Below are 13,980 nucleotides of genomic sequence, written 5' to 3' on the forward strand. Positions count from 1 at the left end.
CATTGATGTATTTTCTGTTTATTTGAGAAACCGGTGTGGGCTTGGGGTTGGGCAGGGCCAGACCTTGGGACAGAGTGAAATCCCGTATTACTGGCTCTTAGAGCAACACTGAAATAAAGCAGGTGGATCACAGTGAGAGGTGCAGAGTGGGGAGGCTTCCTGGAGGAGGTGTCATTCAAGATGGGCCTTGAGGTGGGAGAGGGGTAAATCAGGAGTTGGGGATTAACAGATTTACAGTACTCTATATAAAATAGGAAAACAACAAGGACCTCATGTGTAGCTTAGAGAATTTCATTTTAAAAATAAAAAGATGGGCCTCGAGGATCAGGCAGTCCTTTTACACATGTAGCTGTGTGCTGGGTGGGAGCTGCCTTGTGGAAGAACCAAGAAGGGCACAGAGCTGGGCATTACTGTGCGCAACTTTTGCCGGGTTGGTGTGTGCAGTTGACAGGAGGGAATCTGTGGGGCACAGGGCGGGGAAGGGGATTGGTCATGACCAGCAGGGCCAGGCTACAGGGGTCTGGAATGCCCCCAGTGAAGCCCTTTCATTTCATCCTGAGAGCTCTGGGAGCCATTCAGGGTTTCAGCCAAGAGAATCATGATCAAATAGACTTTTCCGAAATAACCCTTTGGATGACCCTTGGAGGATACATTGAGAGAAACAAGACTGAAATTTTGAGGACAGCAGGGAGGCTGATGGGAAGACGCGGGGACTAATGCTGAGAGCTGGCCCAGGGCTCTTGCCTGGGGAAGGAACAAGGCGGAATTGTGAGCTCAGATCTGTGGCAGGAATAGTGGGAGGTGGTGCTGCCTTTCTGGGTTGAAGATTCCAGACCCCCAACCCTGTGCCCTATCCATCCTCTCTGTAGGCGAAGGCAGACCTGAGCTGCTAACCTGCAGGAGCCCTGGCCTCCCTCACCTGGAGGTCTGTATCCTGCCCCACACCTTCCTGGCAGCCTCCTTCACCTCCTTGTTCCTCAGGCTGTAGATGACGGGGTTCAGCATGGGTGTGACCACAGCATAGAGGACCGTGAAGACCTCGTCAGAGATATGGGCCTCCTTGCTCTTGGGTTTCATGTACATGAAGATGACAGTCCCATAGAAAAGCATCACCACGGCCAGGTGTGCTGAGCAAGTAGAGAAGGCTTTGCGGCGCCCGGCGGCTGAGGGTACCCTCAGGGTGGTGGCCAGGATAAGCGTGTAGGACAGGCAGATGAAGGCCAGGGGCACGGGCAGCAGCAAGATGGCACCCACCAGCAGGAAGACCTCACTGATGGACGTGTCACCACAGGCCAGCTTCAGGACTGCCAGGATCTCGCAGGCGAAGTGACTGACCACACGGTGGCCGCAGAAGGGCAGCCTCATGGCGATGACTGTCTCAGTCACTGACTTGCAGAGACCAAGGACCAGCCAGGCGGCTCCCGCCAGCAACCAGCAGAGCCGGTGGCTCATCAGCACGGGGTACCTAAGTGGCCAGCAGATGGCCAGGTAGCGATCATAGGCCATGATGGTGAGCAGCAGACACTCTGTGGAGCCTGTAGACAGACCCAGACACATCTGGAAGTGCACAGCCAAGAAAGGAGATGTTCTTCTGGGCTGACAGGAGGTGGACAAGCATCAGGGGGACAAAAGTGGACGTGTAGCAGATGTCCAGGATGGAGAGGTTGCCCAGGAAGAAGTACATGGGTGTGGTGCAGGTGGGCATCCAGCAACGCTGACCGCCACGATGCCTGTGTTCCCCAGCAGGGTCACCAGGTACATGGCTGAGCAGAGAGGGAAGAGCAGGTGCTCCAGGGCAGGGTAACCTGAAAATCCTTCAGGAAGAACTCAGACACCCTCGGTGCTGTTGACTGGCTCCATATCACAGAGCTCTGGAGGGACGCACGGCTAGGAGGCAGGGAAAGAGGGTGCAAGGGTTTATGGGTGAAAGCGTATTGCTAGGGCCTTTTCGATCCCTGACACACTTTCTCTCTGAAACTCTGGCAGTCCCCATACTTCTTCCAATCTTCAATAAGATCCACGTGAAAAATGAGGAATGAGGTGGGTCAGAATTTCTCTAAGAGAGTGTTAATGGAAATGTGGGCAATCTGAAAAAGCAATTTGAAACAACGTTGGATTAATCAAAAGCAAAGAATTTACTGTGGAACTTCTCAGAGTCGTTAACACACCACTGTGATTGGTGACTTTCTGAAAGTGATGCAGAGAGTAGTAGTTCCCAAACTTATTTGACCATAGATCCTCCTTTTACAGAGCACCCGTTAACCTCCTGCAAATAAGTATTCTAGCAGCACAGTTTTGGGAACAATGGGCTGGATGGAAGGTCCTCAAATCTTAGAATCACCTGTAAGGATTACATGGGAATCACCTAGAAAGTTTGTGAAAACAGAGTTTCTATCTTATTCAGTCTGAGTGATGCTGTTCTGTTTGTTAGGGCACCACACTTTGAGAATTACTGGGCTAGATGGTCTCTGAGGGTCCTCCTGGCTTTCAGGAAGTCTTGAGTTGTATCATACTGTTCCCACGGATGAAGATGCCTGTCTCATTTATCCCCCAGCCTGCAAAACTCTGATTTACCTCTGCAGTCAGCTCTGGTCTCCATGCATGAAGCACATGTGCTTTGTATTGGAGGGGCTCCTGGCCTCTGAGCCTATTAGGGGCTCGTCCATAAATCCTGTGAGCCCATAAATCCTGCTCATCAGCTACTGTGGATTGACCTTCAGAATTCATCCTCATCATATTCATTGGAAGGACTGATGCTGAAACTGAAGCACCAATACTTCGACCACCTGATGCAAAGAGCTGACTCATTAGAAAAGATCCTCATTCTGGGAAAGATTGAAGGCGGGAGGAGAAGGGGAAGACAGAGGATGAGATGGTTGGATGGCACCACTGACTCAAGAGACATGAATTTGAGCAAGCTCTGGGATTTGATGATGGACACGGAAGCCTGGCATGCTGCAGTTCATGGGGTCGCAAAGAGTTGGACACGACTGAGCAACTGAACTGACTACTGATGTGCTTTTGAGTGAAAGTTTGATGGACCTTTCAGCCTGCCTCCTGTTTTCTCTTAACCTGAGCCAGGGCTCCTTGGGCTTCATGAACTCCTAGGCATCAAATTGCAATAAGCTCTGAGAGATTAATCCATTGGAGCTCCACTGTACAGGTAGGGAAACTGAGGCTGAACAGCAGGTTCCTGGCAAGATGAGTCTAGAATCCTGTTCTAACAGCAAGACAGCTGCACTGAGCTCATAGCAGATGTTTGCTTCTGTTAAACCCCAAATATTGGTTGGTCTTTCATCACCCTAGATGGACATCTTTCTCCTAAGTGTCTCCCCCTACTCCCAATCTTCTCACCAGCTAAGGAGCAGGACTTAAACATTCCCTCGTGTTTCGGGCTCTTGGAACCCGTGGGACACACTGTCTAAGCCTGGTCTGGGCTGGGCACCAGTCCTCTCAATGCCACCCTTGCGGGAGACAGTTTCCTTCTGTTAGTCCTACCATGTTTATTGCTTTCAGAATCGAGAAGGGATTGAGTTCCTGTCACACCCCAGACAGGGTGCTAGGCATTAGCGGAAGGAATGAGAACACATGTGCTTCCAGGCCAGGAAGCCTCAACCATTCCCTGATAATAATCCTCTCCAGTTCCTAGCTGAGCCTCATCCTGCTTTTCTTGGCATGCCTCTAGTGACGGGAAGGTTACTCCCTTAGACACACTTTTCTTTTTGCTGTCAGGCCACTAGGCGCGTCACGAAATCCTTCCTAATGTGGACTCTCTCTGGGTCTCCCTGGGCCTCCACCACCAAGTCAAGCCCATGCTGGGGCCGTTGTGTACTATGCCATCACATGCACAGATGCGGGGTCCTTAGCTTTGCATGCTGCCTCAGGGCGGAGGGGCCTTATGCAGCAAAGAGAGCACTGGCCTTGCCCTGGGATGTCAGATAGAAGGCCGCTCAGCCTTCTGTCCTGGACTGTCGGCCAAGAAGATCTGGGAGGAGGGAGGTGGATGCAGGCTGTGGGACTCTGCTTCCCTGAGCTGGGCCAGGGAGCTTCGTTTGCAGAGCCCACAGTGTCTTTCAGCTTATCTTCTGGCCAAATGCTATGTGAAAACCAGTTCAAGTGCCACTTCCCCTGGGGAGCCTCCCTTTATCCTCTCCCAGCCCAACTGAACCCTCTGTCCTGTATGCATCACGGCCGAGTGTGTGCACCTGGAGGATGGTGCTCACCTTTCTCACTGGCTTCCAGCCTGTTGCTTAGCCCCACCAGCATGCAGGGAGCTCTCCCTCTCCCCTCCTCACCCAGATTCTGAAGGCCAAGCTGAAGCCCCTAGCCTGGCCACAGCCAACTTTTTCCTGTCCCATTGCCACTTCCTGAGGCTAAGACACATTGGGAATGAGCAGCTGGCTGCTCAATCCGAGTGGCTCCTAGCCTGGATGACACCTGTCTGAACTGGGAGGGGGCTTGCAGATCAGCAAGACCACCCTTGGTATGTATGGGAGAAATGAAACTCAAAGAAGGAAGGGGCTTGCCCAGTGCTGCACAGTGAGTTAGAGGGGAAACCAGGGCTGCAGGAGTTCCCTGGGGCTCCTGATCCCAGCCCTTTCCTCTGCCCCATGTCACCATTTTTTACTTACCTTCAGCCTCTTCCAGATCCATGTGCCTTGTTTCCTGGAAGATGCTTCTGAGACAAGGAACCTTCACTGGCTGTAATCAGGAGAAAACAGGTCCAAGAAGCAGATCTGAGCCTCCTCTATCCAGGGAACCTCAGTGGTCAGGACCCAGAGTTTCACATTACGGGAGCTTTCCAAACTAAGAAGACACACCTAGGCTGTCGTAGAGTTTAGTGAAGTGTTTGCAATGTGATACAGTGAAGTGGAGCTCTTAGAATTTGGGAGAAGTAGACCAAGCACTTAGAATGCAGCGCATTCTCTGCCATGTGTCAGGGTTGGTAGAACTAGGAGATTCTGGTGGGCTAAAGGCTGAGCAGGGTGCCCCGTGGTTCACTGTCAGCAGCCAGGGACTGCCCGCCCAATCAGCTCCCAGCCCCATGCTGGCTGACAGCCTCCTGGGGAGCAGGGACCTTTCAAAACTCCCTGCACCAGGCAACCGCACCATCCCCAAGGCAATTTAGAGGCAGAAGGGGAAATTCACCCAGCTTAGAAACTTTGGGGTACTTCAGGGATGATGTCCCAAAGACCCAATTACACAGAGTCTACTTAGAGATCTTAATTGGTGTACAAAAGTTGGGGGAGGTGGCTCAGGGCCAGGAATCCACCCTCACAGGTCAGTCCTCAGTGTGGGCCATGAACGTGTACAGGATCAATAAATGAATGGATGGATGGATGCACAATTAAGTCAATGTATAGGCCACTCTTGTTGAATACATTTAAAGACATTGGGGTGACTGAATGAACAATTGATAGGCAGTTTCACCTTTAAGGGAAACTCTGTCCCCATTAACAGCCACACTCCATTTCCACTCAAGTTTCTTCTGGCCCTCAGTTCAGTTCAGTCGCTCAGTCGTGTCTGACTCTTTGCGAGCCCATGAATCACAGCATGCCAGGCCTCCCTGTCCATCACCAACTCCTGGAGTTCACTCAAACTCATGTCCATTCATTGGTGATGCCATCCAACCATCTCATCCTCTGTCTTCCCCTTCTCCTCCTGCCTCCAACCTTTCCCAGCATCAGCATCTTTCCCAATGAGTCAGTTCTTCGCATCAGGTGGCTAAAATATTGGAGCTTCAGGTTCAGCATCAGTTCTTCCAATGAATATTCAGGATTGATTGCCTTTAGGATTGATTGGTTTGATCTCCTTGCTGTCCAAGGGACTCTCAAGAGTCTTCTCCAACACCACAGTTCAAAAGCATCAATTCTTTGGTGCTCAGCTTTCTTTATGGCACAACTCTCACATCCATACACGACTACTGGAAAAACCACAGCTTGGCTAGACAAACCTTTGTCGGCAAAGTAATGTGTCTGCTTTGGAATATGCTGTCTAGGTTTGTCATAGTTTTTGTTCCAAGTCGCCAAGTGTCTTTGAATTTCATGGCTGTGGTCAGCATATACAGTGATTTTTGGAGCCCAAGAAAATAGTCTGTCACTGATTCCATTGTTTCCTCATCTGTTTGCCATGAAGTGATTGGACTGGATGCCATGATCTTTGTTTTTTGAATGTTGAGTTTTAAAGCAGCTTTTTTGCTCTCCTCTTTCACCTTCATCAAGAGGCTCTTTAGTTCCTCTTCAATTTCTGCCAATAGGGTGGTGTCATCTGTGTATTTGAGTGACAGTTCAATAACCTTCTGTTGGGAAAGTTCTGTGGAGCTACAGAGACAAGCCCCTAAAGAGTCCTGCCTTCGAGGCACCCACATTGTTATGAAACATTGTGGACACAAAGCAGAAGGGCTTCAGTTCAGTTCAGTCGCTCAGTCATGTCCCACTCTTGTGACCCCATGGACTGCAGCATGCCAGGCCTCCCTGTCCATCACCAACTCCCGGAGTTTACTCAAACTCATGCCTATTGAGTTGGTGATACCATCCAACCATCTCATCCTCTGTCGTCCCCTTCTTCTCCCACCTTCAATCTTTCCGAGCATCAGGGTCTTTTCAAATGTCAGTTCTTTGCATCAGGTGGCCAAAGTATTGGAGTTTCAGCCTCAACATCAGTCAGAAAGGTTTACATAGCAAACAAACTGTGCCAACAAAGTGTGGTGGGACACAAAGGAGAGAGCCCCTTTAAAAAGCTAGGAAAGGCTGTGTTCAAGTGATGGTGTCTAAGGTGGCTTGAAAAAAAAGTTCCAGATCTCCCCAGGGAACAGCATGAACAACATACAGAGATGTGGGGAGTACTGACAATGTGGAGAGGGGTTGGTGGTGTGCAGCGTGGATAGAACATCAGGCTCACAAAGCGGGGGCTGTTTTCTGGGGGCCCAAGGACTCAGCTGAAGAATGTGGTCTTCCTTCTGTGGTAAGAGGGAGGCACCATAGGTTCTTGGGTGGTGAATCAGCCAGGATGTGGCCAAAGTAGCAGGACCAGTGTGTGATGTAAGGCTTTGTTGTGGAGAACAGAGCTGTCATTTGTGGGAGCTGCAGGAGAAGCCTGTGCCATGCTCGGCCTCTGCGCTTGGTGTCGCGTCTAAAGCTGTGCTCCGGTGGGTATGGGGCAGGTGGGGACAGACCAGTGCTCAAGAGGACACGGTGGAACCCATGTCAGGCCCTCATTGTCTTGGGTTCAGTGACACTGGTGACCCACAGGAGGACCTGGCACTCTCTGATTGGAGCTCCCTTCGCTCGGGCCTCACAGCAGCTGCAGGTGGCCTGGCAGGAGCCCGAGGGGCTGCACTGACAGCAAGTGAGGGCTCCACCACCTCAGCACGGCCTTGCCTCTGCCTTTCCATCTCTTCCAGATTCTCTCGTGCTCAACCTGAACCCAGAACCTGAGAGCAGAGTAAACTCTTGGAGGGCCGGTGGAAACCTAGCTGGATACTCCAGTCCAGAGTCACACAAGCCAGCTAACCAGGGCTCCCTGGGGTGATTAACCTGGAAGCAGCCAGTGAGGCACAGCTGGCCAGAGAATGGAAGCTCTAGAAATCTCTAGTAGCTCCTGGGTTGACGGTAGGGTAGTGGCATTGTCACAGGCTCTTCAGGATTCCTTAGTCTTACCCGTCCCTCCAGAAATGGGGTAGGTGGGCATCCCCAGGCCTTGGTGTCCACTCTGGCCTGTGCCCTGAATGATTGGCCAAGGAGGTAGAAGTAGAAATAACAGGTAATTTCTGAGTGGAAGCTGAAAGAATCCACACAGGCTTTGTCATCTTCTCTTCTTTTTTTATCATTTGATCAGTAGTGTGCATAAGGCAGATGCTTTATCATCTTGAGGCCCACAGGATGAAAAAGATGAAGTTGATCCCCCGTCCAAAATCTGATGGACTTGGAGAGTGAGCAAGTGCACTGGGATGACCCAGAGGGAGAGTATGGGGAGGGAGGAGGGAGGAGGGTTCAGGATGGGGAACACAGGTATACCTGTGGCGGATTCATTTCGATAATTGGCAAAACTAATACAATATTGTAAAGTTTAAACATAAAATAAAATTTAAAAAAAAATAAAATAAAATTAAGCAGAGAGAAAAAGAAAAGAAATAAAAAAAAAGAACCTTTGTGTTTTTAAGCCTCTGCAATTTTGAAGTCACGCCACAGTATAACTAGTTCCCCAGGTGGTGCTAGTGGTAAAGAATCCCCCTGCCAATACAGAAGACATAAGAGACCTTGGTTCGATACCTGGGTCGGGAAGATCCCCTGGAAGAGGACCTGGCAACCCACTCGAGTATTCTTGCCTGGAGAATACCATGGACCTTTAAAGAAGCCTGGAAGACTAGAGTCCATAGGTTCCCAAAGATTTGGACAGGACTAAAGTGACTCAGCACACACACACCTGCCTGATGGACTTGAGAACAACAGGAGAGCGGGCCATCTTCCTGGAGAGGAGGTCTCCCCTCAGCAGAGCTATGGCAGCAGCTTTCATCTCTGCATTCCTTAGGCTGTAGATGATGGGGTTCAGCGATGGGGTCCCTTAGAACAATGCAAGAAGCTTATCCAAGTAGAGGTCCTTGGCCTTGGGCTTGAAGTACATGAAGGAGATAGTCCCATAGAAATCACCACCACTGTGAGGTGGGCAGAGCAGGTAGAGAAGGCTTTGTGCCGGCCGGCAGCAGAGGGCACCCTCAGGAGGGCAGTGAGGATGAACACGTACGACAGGATGATGAGCAGCAGTGGGGGCAGTGTCACAACAGCTGAAGACACCGTTAATATCAGTGCATTGAGAGAGATGTCCCCACAGGCGAGTTTCAGCACTGCCAAGATCTCACAGAAGTGGTTGATGATATTGTGGCCACAGAAGGGGAGGCTCCAGGTGAGATTGGAATGGAGAAGGGAGTTGGCAAAGCCTGCCCCCCAGCTCAGCACCACCATCCACATGCTCGTGTGCCAGCTCATGAGCTCTGAGTAGCGAAGCGGCTGGCAGATGGCCACGGACGGGTCACACGCCATCATGGCCAGGAGCACGCACTCCGTGGAGCCTAGTGCCTGGGTCAGGTACATCTGCAGGGTACAGCCAGGGAAGGAGATGGTGCTCTGGGTTTCCAGGAAGTTGACCAGCATGAGAGGCACGAAGGAGGATGTGCCAGAGATGTCCATGAGGGCGAGGTTGCTGAGGAAGAAGTACATGGGGGTGTGCAGGCGGGGGTCCAGCATGTTCAGCCCGATGAGGAGGGTGTTCCCCAGCACGTTCACAGAGTAGATGCCCAGGCAGAGCACAAACAGGACCATCTCTAGGTTGTGGTGGTCGTGTAGCCCCAGCAGGACAAACTCTGTCATGACCGTCTGGTTTGCCCCACTCATCTCAGTCCATCCATCTCATTTCGCTCTTTTCCTATCTGCACCATGAAGGTGTTGGATTAATCACCAGTGGGCCTGGGAGCCAAGCAACGTGGATGTGTGACCTGGGGCGGGTCAGCCCTGCCTCTGGAACTCAGTTTCACCATCGGTACAATGAGAGAGTGCACTTCAGGTCTGCATTCCAGCCCCCTCAGTTCTGTAGTTCTGGTGTAACTTACAGGAGATGGGGTCCATTCTTATCTCTTAAGCTCTTCTCTCTTCTCCCCAGGCTGACCTAGGGGAGACAAGAGAATACATTTTTGTTTCTTGAGCTCCTTTTAAATCTGCAGTGCTCTTGGTTATTAAGAGGAAGCACGTTTTCTAGGTTATGACTTCATGTGGTTGAATGATGCCCACAGGATTTCAGATTCATTCAGTTACTGAGAATTTGTTGAGTGCCTACCCTGTGCAGGGTGTTTAGGTGCTGGGCTATATCAGTAAGAAAACTATGTGGACAAGAGATGCTGCATTTGTAACAAGTGCTGCTCCTCTTTCTCAAATTAAGTGGGATGAGCTTGGGAAGGCACGTGGGTGATGAGTGATGGTCACCTCATTCCTTTGGGCATAAAGGTTGAACATTTCTACTGCAAAAGATGTACAGCCTTATGCAGGTGTCTCTCCTTAAGATCACAGACCATGAATTGATTTTTAAAAGAATATACAAGAACATACTTATCCCAATAGAGCCACTGATCACAACATTTAACTCTGGTCGTAAAAGCCAGTTGAGTCTCTTCTTGGCCTCCATATAGCTTTTTAGAATAAATGATATTGACAATAATATTACACAGGAGGGAAAGGTAGGTTCTAATCTGGCAGAGGTGTCCTGGGTCACTGACCCACTCTATAAAGGGAGGGTGGGAAGCTGCCACAGTCTTTGCCCAGGAGCCTCCATGTCTCTTCTGAGGTGGGCTCAGCCCCTTGGGAAATGCCAGTGTCTGGAGGGAGCCAAGTGTCAAGTGTCAGATGGACAGCTGTCTTGTGGCCCAGGTGACCCCCTGCTCTTAGGGATAAATAGGAGCTGATAGTGAACTTCCCTCCCTCCATCTCTTCACTCCTTGATGGACGTGAGGCCAATGTCCTATGACAACATTAGAGTCCTCTCTGTCGTTCAGCAATGGTTCCCTCCCTCTCATTCTTCCTGTAGAATTGCATCTATCGTTCATATCAGCCGGTGAGCTTAACTCTTCCTAAATAAACCATGTCTGTCCCCAGAGCCATAACTTTGCCCAAGAAGTTCCCTTTTGAAGGCTTGTCCTCCCTCTCCTCCCCACTAGGGGGATGCTTCTTGTCCTCTTCAGAGCCTAGCTCCTCTCTCCTTGTCTCCCACCTGCCCCCTGCACAGTTGCCTGCTCCCTTCTTCCTCCCACAGCCCTTGGCCACCCTCCCTGTTCTTGTGCTGCACACCTGTCTCCTCTGTCACACCTGAGAGCAGCCTCTGTCTACTTTGTCCAGGCACCTCATACTGTGAATGCTTCCAAGGCCAGTCAGTCAACAGATAGTCAGCTCAAAAACCCAGCACTGCATGACAGCTTCATAACTATGTATACCTCTCCAATATTGACCAAGTCACTTGGCCTGTGAGCCCCAATTTCCTTTTGAAAAGTGGGGATTCTGTGTAATCGAGATGAGACTCAATTTAAAAGTACCAGTAAATCACCTAGCGGCAAGGCTTCAGGTCAGAGAGTGAGCCTTCAACCATGGCACCTGCTGGATCTGTGCTCTCCTTCTCCCAGACAAGACCTCCAGCATCTGTCAGGACTCCCTCTCTCCCCAGAGCTTGTGCTGGTTTTCCTTCCTCCAGCCTAAATCAGGGTGATATTGTTAAGGAAGTTTCTGGATCACATGGGGTAGGTGATTAATCTGGATCAGTCATTGACCGTAAATCTTACCCATGCAAACATTTGAAGGTAGGGATTCTCTTGCTGAAGTTTGGCAAACAGGTGAATAACTGCCTGAGTGTGATGGCTTATTAATTCGCACATCCAGGATATTATTATGGAGCACCTACTATGCACTGAGTGCTGGCGACACAGCAGAGGCTTATGTGCCTTCTTCCCTCGCAGTGTTTGCAGGCATCCCCTTTCTCTTGGTGACCTTGATCCTATTCCCTCCTCTCACTTGGCTTTAGAAACATCTAGATTCTCTTTGAGTCTGGAATGTAAAGACAGAGTAAAACTTGATGTCTGGAAAGCAGAAGTTAAAAGGGCAGGTCTCTCCTAGGTTATGACTTCATGTGGCTGGATTAAGTCCACAGCTTCATTTCAGATTCAAGTATAAGTCCTTTGTCTATGTCCAAGAGTCCTGATAACCTCCAATTCCGACACTGGACACAGGAGTGGGGGTGTTTCCAGGCAAGTAAATGGTAGGAAACCACCTAACTCTGCATTTCTCTCCCCAACTTGTCTCCATCAGAGAGACCAAGTGGGAATGGCATGGACATCGGAGGGCTTTGTCATCAGGCTCTGGCCTCCCCTCAACCCCGCCTCACCTCCTGCGCCTTCGGGCATGCCTCCACACCTCAGCAGATCACACTCCCCATTGGTGGACAAACCCCACCGGCTCCTGTCCCCTCCCTCTTCTGCTTTCCTCAGGCTGGAGCACCTTTCTCTCTGTGGTCATCCTCCAAGGCTCAGCTCACACCCACCTCTCCCTGGGGCTGCCCTCTCAGACGTCTCCACAGCACTGACCATCCTGACACCGTGATGCTCACACAGTCATTAGCACGGTTTGTTGTGCATGTCATTCTCTCTCACACAATAGACTGTGAGCCACGGAAATCACAGGGCTGTGTCCAATTTACCACCAACCTCCCCAGCGCCCCACACAGGAGCTGCTGTATAAGATCCAGTACTTTCCTTCTGCTAAAATCCTGATCCCCGATTTCCTACTTTGAGATGACCCTCCTTCTCCTTTCCCCCATGTGCACACACAGGATGTGATCACAAGGACGAGAGCTTTGGGGGTGCCATCTCCTCCATGCAAGAACAACTGCTCCCTCTCAAGAGCTAAATGAGGAGACAGGTGGGTTTCCTTGCAATTGAAGCATCTGATCAGAACACATTCATGGAAATCAGGAACAGCCCATGGAGCTATAGGCTTGTGACCTCAAAGAAATAAGACTCTGTGTAGAAAACACCATGCTGCCAGGTTACTGCCAGCTTGGACTACAACATGGGCTCAGGCTGGCACCACAGACAGCAACTGTAGCTCTCTTGGTCCATCAAGATGAGCTGAGTTTTGGCTATTTTCAGAATGGATAACTAACAAGGACGTATAGCACAACACATGGAATTGTACCCAATGTTACTTGCCAGCCTGGATGGTGGGGAGGGTGAGGGGGAGAATGGGTCCTTGTATCTGAATGACTGAGTCCCTTCCCTGTTCACCTGAAACTACCTCAATATTGTTCGTCGGCTATACCCCCAATACAAAATAAAAAGCTTAAAGTTTAAAATCAAAAAGATCTTACAGTGGGAAAAAAAAGTTGAGCAGAGTCTTGCTGCAGTAACACACAACCTCAGGATTTTAGTGATTTAGCAGGACAGAGGTTTAGTTTTCACCCTTCATATCCATTGCAGGTTTTCAGGGGGCTCGGTTCCAGGTTGTCATCCTTAGAGGCCCTGGCTCCACCCTCTGGGACGTCACCAGTTCTCACAGCTGGGGAAGAACACAGGAGAATCTCACACCAGCAGGTCACTGGTCCAACCCAGAAGCAACATGTGTCCCATCTGTCCACAGCCTGCTGCCCTGTGTAATCCTACAAATGCCCAGAGGAGGACCAGACATGCTGCAGAGCATTTTGGTGCAATGGTGTTCTGCAGTAGACTCAGGAAACCACTCTAGTATCTGTCTGACAGGTCTCTCATTCCATCATGTCCTGGAAAGTCAGGTTCACAGACAATCACTGTCTAACTCTCTCCCCACTTTTAGCCCTTCTGAGAAGCAAGGTGATGCCCTGGAAGGAGCCCTAGACTGGGAGTGAGGGATCCAGGTTTGATTCTTGCCCTTGTTCCCCTTCTGCTCTATGACCTTCGTTGAGTTTCTCCTTGTGTGAAATGGAATTATTCAATATGTGGTTTTTAACACTCTGTACCATCCCTGAAATATTCCTTCATCTTTCTAGCAGCTTCCAACCCAGATAAATATCAGGTCAGTTTCAATGGCTGGTAAATCTAGTTTGAACCATTTCATTCTTATTTTAAGCTTCAGACATGGTTTAAAGGAAGTTGAGGAGTACAAGGAGAAGCTGCTGTTAGAATGACCCAGAAGTTCCCTCATCTGGATTCCCGCATCACTCCACACTGACAGCAGAGACGGTGAGTGTGGGCTTTGGAGACAGACCGCCAAGCCCAAGTCTGAGACCTGCCACTTGCTAATGGCTTTCTCAGTCTCAGCCTCCTTACCTGTAGGGATAAGAATAGTATTTCCTTGTGGGGGAATTTGAGGATTCAGTGAAAGGCGTTAGCACGGACGTTTGCACAGGGTAAGTATTCAGCAAGTGGTAGTGGATATTGTAGTATCACTTTGTTCCCTTCTCCAAGCAGGTATTCTG

At 50.2% G+C, this 13,980-nt stretch overlaps 2 pseudogenes; both read right to left on the bottom strand.

The window, feature by feature from the left end:
- Positions 1–915: 915 nt before the first annotated feature.
- Positions 916–1,860, bottom strand: LOC113888801 (annotated as a pseudogene).
- A 6,549-nt stretch (positions 1,861–8,409) lies between these two features.
- Positions 8,410–9,389, bottom strand: LOC113888802 (annotated as a pseudogene).
- Between the last annotated feature and the right edge of the window lie 4,591 nt (positions 9,390–13,980).

Source organism: Bos indicus x Bos taurus, unplaced genomic scaffold (assembly GCF_003369695.1).
Source record: "Bos indicus x Bos taurus breed Angus x Brahman F1 hybrid unplaced genomic scaffold, Bos_hybrid_MaternalHap_v2.0 tig00001989_arrow_arrow_obj, whole genome shotgun sequence".
NCBI lineage: Eukaryota > Metazoa > Chordata > Mammalia > Artiodactyla > Bovidae > Bos > Bos indicus x Bos taurus.